Below are 8,648 nucleotides of genomic sequence, written 5' to 3' on the forward strand. Positions count from 1 at the left end.
GGTCTTGTATCAGACCACTGTCTCTCCAACTAGATGTGTCTTCTCTCCTCAGTCATCATTGACTTTATATGGACTTAAACTACCTTCAGTAGGCTAGTTGAACTCAGCAGTTCCTCTATACTGGAACCCATTAAACAGATGCTCTGTGAACTCAACAGTAAAAATAAATGGTCTAAAATAAAGAGCAGCCTACATCATCGTATCACCACTACATTAACAGTTAAACACTTTTCACCCCATCAAATTCTACAAATATGCAGATAATCAAAGAGAACACAAGTATAAATGTAACAAAAGCACCAATAAAATACTAATACACAATACTGTTCATAAAAACACTTAATACTGTTAGGTTCTTATTTTTCAGAGTAAATAACCCACAGACACTAGAGAAGCTTTAACCCAGTTTAATTCTTCCCAAAGGTTCTATACAGCTGTAATCAGACAACCCAACATTTGTCCCATCAGATATTTACATTCCACTTAAGACACTCCTCCTCATCTCCAATCCTTACATGTAATTGCTCTACAGGAAGTTAATAAAGAGGGTAACAGGATACCAAACATGTATTACTCCCTGATGAGAATCTGTCCTCACCTCCTGACCTCAACCCCTCCTTCATCTAATCCACAGATCCATCTGTGTCCCCTGTATGAACACGTTGCTCTCCTCTTGTCACCCAACACATTCCACAGCTATCTGTCTCGCTACAGAGACCCAGTATGTTTCACTATTTAATATACTATGCGTCTGATCTATCATGTCTTTAATATGTTCAAAATGTCGAATCCAACAATACCCATTGGCAAAATACTTAACATGCACCTCTTTTATCCACTCGTGCATAAAGCCCATCTAGGTTGTTAAGAGGTGGTTCCTGGGCCCCTCTTCTGGTCACATTGACTTCAGCGTACTCACTCTCCTGTCCCTGGACCCTGTCCTGGGCTGCAGCTGGGGTCTCTTTGGGCCGTAGTTTGGAGAAGTCTATGTCACCATATTGGATCTCTTCAGACTGGTTTTCTGCAGGTTCCTCTCCGGCTGTAGCCTGGTTAGCACACACTGTCCCAACCGGGGAGTTCTGTGGAGAGAACACAGAGAGAGGAACAGGTGTAAAGCTCAGTCATGTGTAAAACTCTAATGTCAGCAGGTTACACAACACATACTGAGTGGTTGTCAATGAAAATGTCAATTCAACTGACAGGTGTAAAGAGTTACATTTTGCCAGAAAAACACTGTCAAAGTCCAACAGCTATTCTGTTATCATTCCATATTCTTACAGGATGTGGCATTGCTATCGGTGTGGTCATCTCCCCCTAAACTTGCTCTAAAATGATGTGAACTTCCTTAGATACACTTTGTAGATGGTTTTGAAAGTGTAGCCTTATTCCCACCTGTCCCTGTGGATTGTCCGTCCTTTCAAGTCCATCGTGGAGCCTAGAGTTTCTCCTCCTGGAAGACATTTAGAAAGGCCTTCTGAATGCACTGAGGGTTTTCATATGCAAAAGCACAACACACAGCAGAAATAAACTAGTTTTGCGTTGATGCCAGGAAAAGTTTTTACCATACAAAAAGACTGATCAGGCTGATAAGCAAAAATGCCGCCAGAGTTCCTGCTGCAACCTCCAAAACCATGGAGGTTTTTGGCTCTTTTTGCCCTGAAAATACAGCACATATTATGGTCAATTCTCACATAAAGATTTCTAAAGTACACTACATGACCTAAAGTATGTGGACACCTGCTCGTCGAACATCTCATTCCAAAATCATGGGCATTAATATGGAATATAGAATGTCGTTTTATGCTGTAGCGTTAAGATGTCCCGTCACTGGAACTAAGGGGCCTAGACCAAACCATGAAAAACAGCCCCAGACCATTATTCCTCATCCACCAAACTTTACAGTTGGCACTATGCATTGGGGCAGGTAGTGTTCTCCTGGAATCCGTCAAAACCCAGATTCGTCCGCCGGACTGCCAGATGGTGAATCGTATATTCAACACGCCAGAGAATGGATTTCCACTTCTCCAGAGTCCAATGGCAGTGAGCTTTACACCACTGCAGCTGATTCTTGGCATTGCACATAGTGATCTTAGGCTTGTGTGTGGCTGCTCCGCCATGGAAACCCATTTCATGAAGCCCTCAACAAACAGTTCTTGTGCTGCCGTTGCTTCCAAAGGCAGTTTGGAACTCGGTAGTGAATGTTGCCATTCTCCTGCCAATGTTTGTCTACGGAGATTGCATGGCTGTGTGCTCGATTTTAAACACCTGTCAGCAACATGTGGAGCTTTAATAGCTGAATCCACGCATTTGAAGGGGTGTCCACATACTTTTGAATATATAGTGTATATCTAACATACGATTGTGCCCTACGTGCCCGTTTTACCTTTAATAGCCAGCTGTACTTCCTTTGACTTGCCACAGCCGTGACTATTTCTTGCTTCACAGAAGTACAGTCCTCCATCAACAGTCACATTGAGGGAGTAACTCAGTCCCGATGCTACCCGTGTTGTTTTACCCCCACTGATCTGGAACCAGGTGAAGTTTGTCACAGGAGGGTTGGCTGTACTGCTGCAGGTCAGATTAACACAGCTGCCCACTAATACTGGATCAGCTGGACTGATGGAGGCCGAGGTGTCCTTAGGAGAGACTGAGGGAGGGGGTTCATTTAGAATGTATCTGATATGGTATATTGAATAGTCTCATCAAAACCACTCTATTACAATCATTAGTGAAAACATGATAGAATGATCTATTCTACAGGAACCGGTGACTAAATCTTACATGAAACATTAAGCATCATGGTATGTTCAGCTGTCTTGTTGCTTGCCCCTACTGGGTAGACTGCAGTACAAGTGATGTTCTTCTCATAATGAAGGTATGACGGAGTGAAGGTCACCGTGGAGAGAACTGATTTGGTTTGGTCTGGATTCTCCTGCAGTTGGTTCTCAGGTGTGAACTGTGTTGGGAGAGTCCATGTCAGCTCAGGGGGGTGGTCGGGACAGGGAGCGACAGCAGAGCAGTTCAAACTGACATGGGTCCCTTCCTTCATCTCACCTGAGACAGTAATGATGGGACTGGAAGGCAAATCTGTAATACATTGTAGATTAAGATATTTTACACTAATAGTTAAACTGTACTATTGTTCTTATCTTTGATGCGAGGAATATAAACTGGAAAAATAGTTGGTAAACAGTTAAATTGTCTCTTACCACTGACAACTATTTCAACAGACTTTCCAGTGTCTGTTGCACGGAATGGTTGACTCTCAATCCTGAAGAAGTATCTATTGTAATTGGTGGTTACATTGAAGAAGACTGTGGTGCAGTTCTTCTGGGACATGTTTCCAGTTATCTTCCCTTGATATCTGTTGACCGTCTCACTACTGTTAAATATCACATTGTCCGGAAGCCCACCAAAGTATGGGTTTTCTTTAATCCACACTCCAGAGGTTAGTGTTGTGCTGTTAAATGTATCCTTATGTTGGCCAGGAATATCAAATGAACATGGGATTTGCACACAGGAGCCAGTCAGTACATCCAGTCTATCTGGCATTGTGGCGATCAAATCTCGTTGACCAAAACGGGCCAAAACACCTGCAACATAAAAGACAACATCAGGGAGGTTCTGATATATTTTCAGTTCAGTCCAATGATATGTATTAACCCTAGATGACTGCAGGGGCCGCTGATTGGAAGCAACTGCACATCCATCTCCTCCATTTAAAAAAATATGTTGGAAATGCATTTATTAATGTCTACATCCATTTTGACAAGTATATTCTATTACAGACACCTTAATGCAAAGAGTTTTTCCTTCAAATTCGGGGTGTAGCCATGGCCTCCCCCTTTGACCCCAACTATGTGAACCTGTATGTGGAACAATTTGAGGAACCACTCATTTACAAAACAAGACACACCCCCTACTCTCTAAAATCCTCTCATGGAAGAGATACATAGATGATGTCTTTGTGCTCTGGGAAGGAAGTCAGCAGGAACTAAATGAATTCCAAACTCTGCTAAACGAGAGCTCTGAATATCTCAAATTCACCATGCAGACTGATGAGAGAAAAATAAACTACCTGGACTTAAGGATCATCAAAGAGAATGATGTTTTACATACAGACTTGTACACACAGCCAACAGACCGCAATACCCTGCTACGTGCGGATATTATCCATCCCCTTCCCCTCAGGAATGGTCTACCATATAGCCCGTTATGCAGGGTTATAAGAATCTGTTGCCAACAGTCAGATTTTGACAGCAATGCTAAGAAAATTCAAAATAAATTCAAAATCAGAGTCTACAAGGAAAAAAAGTCTTGATGCTGCAATGACGAAAATATCTCAAAAACCAAGAGAGGGTTTTCTAAAAACTAAACCAAAGAAGTGAAACAACGCAACAGTCTTTTGCACGAAGTACACCACGTGTTCAGAGAAAATGAAAGCAATCCTGAAAAAGCACTGGCATATTCTGCAATCAGATATCAGATTCACACCTCTTCAAGGAAACCCCACTGGTGGTCTAAAAGCATGGTCGCAATATTGGGGATAGCTTAGTGAGATCTGACCTGCCCCCTGAGCCCACTCAGACACTCTTGACACCCATTCCAAATGGGAACTACAAATGTGGCTCTAGCGCACAGTGCAATAGCACTACAAAAACATCCTTCTTCAGATACCCTCATACAGGTGGGAAAATCCCTGTTAGGGGTATCATCTCTTGCAAGACAAAGGTAGTAATCTATCTCATCACATGTTCATGTGGAAAAGCCACAAACGAAAAGACAATTAAAACAATGTAGAGCTGAACACCGCAGCTCAATCAGGTGTAAGAACACTGATTATCCAGTAGCAGCTCACTTTGTTGAAGCAACACAGGTTGATGCCATCTCCTCCCTCAAATACACAGGTATTGATCCTGTTGCTCTACCAAGGAGAGGAGGTAACATGGAGATCCTACTACTACAGAGGGAAGCCTACTGGATTTCCTATTGAAAAACATTGACCCCTAGTGGTCAGAATATTGACTTTGATCTCAGGCCCTTCTTATGAACAATTACTGTTTTATGAAGAAGTCTTATAAATTAATATATTCTTTCTACAGCTTATCAGCGTACAGCCAATATCTTCTCCCTGTTCATGATTCTTATTATGCATTATGGATGAACCAAAAGATTACTTGTAACACCATTTTATGAAATTGGAAACAAGAAATATATGTGAAATTAAATTAAACTCTAATGTATGTTGATGCTAATCGTATGCTAATGTTAATGATAACAATAGCCTAATATATTCAATATGCTGTAAACTATTGTCTATTAACAGTTTCACTCAATTCATTCAAATTAAACTCGTAATTATGACACACCCCTCACTATTGTCATTGGTTGCACTAATTTCACTGTTTGTCTGCATAACCTGGTTCAAGCATTCATGACTTTACCCTGAAGAAGGCACAGTGATGCCGAAACGTTGGTGTTTTACCCAATAAATTACTGGGAGTTTATATATATATAGAGTGTGCAACTCTCTTTGTTTTTATAGCTTACAGGGTATTCACCGTTAGTCAGCACCTCTACAATAAGTCATTTTCTCTTAGTGTGCTCCAGCTCATGCTTTTTATATGACCTGAACATAACAAATAAAAAAATAAACATGCAAAGATATTGAAGTATTTTCTTTATATAGTACTAACTTTACTGTCCCATCTACAACATAATACTTAAATACATGTAATTTTGTCCTTAAAACATTTGATTGAAATACTGTAGAATTCCATTAATTCTTATGGAGGACTGCTTCTTCTGGGGAGTACCATATATAGAGACCGGTGGATTTAAAGTCTCTCATTGGCCGTTACATAGCATCAGCGATCCAGGGTTTATACACATCAACGGTACAGTCTCTACTAATAATAATAATAATATAGACTTATTTCAATGAACATGTGGGTGTTGCATAACTTTGTTTAAGTAATAAATGAAATAAGTATGTAATTGTTGTGTTATTTGTTCACTCAGGTTCCATTGATCTAATATCAGCTTTTGATTGAATATCTGATAACATTCAGTATCAAAAATATCAAAAAAACTTTTTCACAAGACTGTTTGAATCCAGACTATTAAAATACATTTATCAGGAATTAACTGCACACTTTTCAACACAGTTATATAGCACATCCCATAAAATATAATGACTTGTGGTTATTCCTTTATGTCTGATTCATAACTAGTTGTTGCTGTGTGGAAGACTCACCTGACATAAAGAGGACAATGAGAAAAAACATGTTCTCAGGACAAGCCATGTGAGAACTCACACACTACTGATCACCTGAAACAGTACAAACATACACTTACTTGTAGAGTAGCTTAACTCACACAACACATTGCATTGAACCATCCCCATATCAAATACACTATGTCTTTCAGTTGTGCAGCTAATACATGAACAAACAGCAGTACTTTAGAACATATTGAATCTCATCACTCATAATTAATTTCCTTTAATTTATTTTGAATATACAAAATAACAGAAGATACTGTGAAGAAGTTGATTCTTGCCAGGCTTGAATAGGAATGTGTGTGGGATTTAAAAATATAGTTAACTTCTACTTGGTCACAATCCCGGATCCCGGAGCACCCTCATCAGTAAAAAAGCTGACTAGCATAGCCTAGCATAGCGCCACAAGTAAATACTAGCATCTAAATATCATTAAATCACAAGTCCAAGACACCAGATGAAAGATACACATCTTGTGAATCCAGCCATCATTTCTGATTTTTAAAATGTTTTACAGGGAAGACACAATATGTATTTCTATTAGCTAACCACGATAGCAAAAGACACAACTTTTTTTTCCCACCATTTTTTTCCTGCATAGGTAGCTATCACAAATTCGACCAAATAAAGATATAAATAGTCACTAACCAAGAAACAACTTCATCAGATGACAGTCTGATAACATATTTATTGTATAGCAAATGTTTTGTTAGAAAAATGTGCATATTTCAGGTATAAATCATAGTTTTACATTGCAGCCACCATCACAACTCTCACCAAAGCAACTAGAATAACTACAGAGACCAACGTGAATTACCTAAATACTCATCATAAAACATTTATGAAAAATACACAGCGTACAGCAAATGAAAGACAAAGATCTTGTGAATCCAGCCAATATTTCAGATTTTTTAAGTGTTTTACAGCGAAAACACAATATAGCATTATATTAGCTTACTACAATAGCCAACCACACAACAGCATTGATTCAAGCCAACAATAGCGATAACGAATAAACCAGCAAAAGATATTAATTTTTTCACTAACCTTCTCAAACTTCTTCAGATGACAGTCCTATAACATCATATTACACAATACATATAGAGTTTGTTCGAAAATGTGCATATTTAGCTGCACAAATCGTGGTTATACAATGAGAATAGTAGCCAAGCTGCCAACAAAATGTCGGGAGAAATCTTGGAAGAGGCACCTAATCTAATCAGTAACTAATCATAAACTTGACTAAAAAATACAGGTTGGACAGCAAATGAAAGATACATTAGTTCTTAACTTCTTCTGGCTGCAGGGGCAGTATTGAGTAGCTCTGATAAAAGGTGCCCATTTCAAACGGCCTCGTACTCAATTCTTGCTCGTACAATATGCATATTATTATTACTATTGGATAGAAAACACTCTCTAGTTTCTAAAACCGTTTGAATTATATCTGAGAGTAAAACAGAACTCATTTGGCACAAACTTCCTGACCAGGAAGTGGAAAGTCTGAAAACTATGCTCTGTTCTAGGTCCTGTCTATAAATGGGCATGATACGTATTAGTATACATGCACGTCATACACCTTCCCCTAGATGTCAAGAGGCAGTGAGAGAAGAAATTGAGTGTTTATCTTGGTCTGAGGTGGAATAAATCCTCTTGGAATGACGTGTCACCCATTTCCTGTTTTCTGGAAAGCGCGAGGATGGACCTGGAATTGCCTTCTGAAAAACTGTCGTTATAGGCGACTACTATCTCCGGCTTTGATTTTATTTGATACATGTGACAATATCATCGTAAAGTATGTTTTTTCAATATAGTTTTATTAGATTATTGAAATTTATTCGGGACGTTAGGCGTGTTGCGTTGTGTGCCTTTGTTCAGGAAGGAGAGCTTCGCGCCACTTGGCTAGTGCGCTTGCTAATTCAAGAGGGAAAAAGGACGTTCTAAATCCAAACAACGATTGTTCTTGACAAAGGACCTCTTGTACACCATTCTGATGGAAGCTCATCAAAAGTAGGACCCATTTTATGATGCTATTTCATATATCTGTCGAACTGTGTACTATTAGTTTTGCGCCCAGGTTTTGGGCACTCGCTCGCCATAACGTAAGCCTTATGTCGTAATGAAGTTATTTTTAGAATTCTAACACTGCGATTGCATTAACTTCGTGTCAATAGGGGGAGCTGTTAGCATTATTTTTTTCTTGGTGTTTACAAATTAAACTGCCTCGTACTCAATTCTTGCTCGTACCATATGCATATTATTATTACTATTGGATAGAAAACACTCTCTAGTTTCTAAAACCGTTTGAATTATGTCTGTAAGTGAAACAGAACTCGACTTAGAGCAATTCTCCTATGAGGATTTGAAAATG

This window comes from Salvelinus namaycush, unplaced genomic scaffold (assembly GCF_016432855.1).
Source record: "Salvelinus namaycush isolate Seneca unplaced genomic scaffold, SaNama_1.0 Scaffold921, whole genome shotgun sequence".
Classification (NCBI taxonomy): domain Eukaryota; kingdom Metazoa; phylum Chordata; class Actinopteri; order Salmoniformes; family Salmonidae; genus Salvelinus; species Salvelinus namaycush.